This window comes from Brienomyrus brachyistius, unplaced genomic scaffold (genome assembly GCF_023856365.1).
Source record: "Brienomyrus brachyistius isolate T26 unplaced genomic scaffold, BBRACH_0.4 scaffold372, whole genome shotgun sequence".
In the NCBI taxonomy this organism is placed as follows: Eukaryota; Metazoa; Chordata; class Actinopteri; order Osteoglossiformes; family Mormyridae; genus Brienomyrus; species Brienomyrus brachyistius.
Window position 1 is genome coordinate 9,738 of NW_026042647.1, and position 749 is coordinate 10,486.

Consider the following 749-nt stretch of genomic DNA (forward strand, 5'->3'; position numbering starts at 1 on the left):
CCGACTTCACGTACTTACACTGTGTCCCGTTGCACGATGTAATATTGCGAAACTATGATTTTGTGGCAGTGTTTTGTAAAGGAATTTTCCGTTTAATCATCGTCTTAGTATAAAGCTATATGGTTGTTCTGGTATCAGTGGACGTACATTATGTATTTTTTCTTCTCTTGAGCACCATGGTCATGACATGAAGCTCAGTCATTGATTACTCGCAAATGTTAGTAGTCATCCGCTGTTTATCTTGAAGATGTAAAAGTAGTGCGCGTACATCTCCTCGTTAGTATAGTGGTGAGTATCCCCGCCTGTCACGCGGGAGACCGGGGTTCGATTCCCCGACGGGGAGAGTCTGCATCTTTTTGCCTCGGTCTCAAAAGGCACCAAGCTAGAACCGGCCCCGTGTTAGTGGAAACGGGGCTTGTGACTTGTACTCATGCATAATATTCTGCGGGTCGCTCAGCAGCGCAGCATATGAAACTAGACTCGGATTGTAAGTGTGTGGTTTTGATAATTGATGTATGGATGGATGGATCCTTAATAAGAGATATAAACAATAAGGTCCAGTCGCCAACTAATCATGTAAAATACGTCATAAACTCATGGTTGTTAAACCCAGAATAAAAATGAAGACGTATAACTAGGAAAGTCAACTTGCACATTTCAATTTTGGTTCGATATAATCACGTTGTCCTTAACCCTCCAGTGCAGGAGGGGACGGTAATGCGCATCGAATGTTTCCGAACCTGTGTGTG

At 43.3% G+C, this 749-nt stretch overlaps 1 non-coding gene across 1 annotated transcript; it reads left to right on the plus strand.

The window, feature by feature from the left end:
• Window positions 1–271: 271 nt before the first annotated feature.
• On the plus strand, window positions 272–343 carry trnad-guc (transfer RNA aspartic acid (anticodon GUC)). Its single transcript has one exon. It is a non-coding gene; the product is annotated as a tRNA-Asp (tRNA).
• The last annotated feature ends 406 nt before the right edge of the window (window positions 344–749 follow it).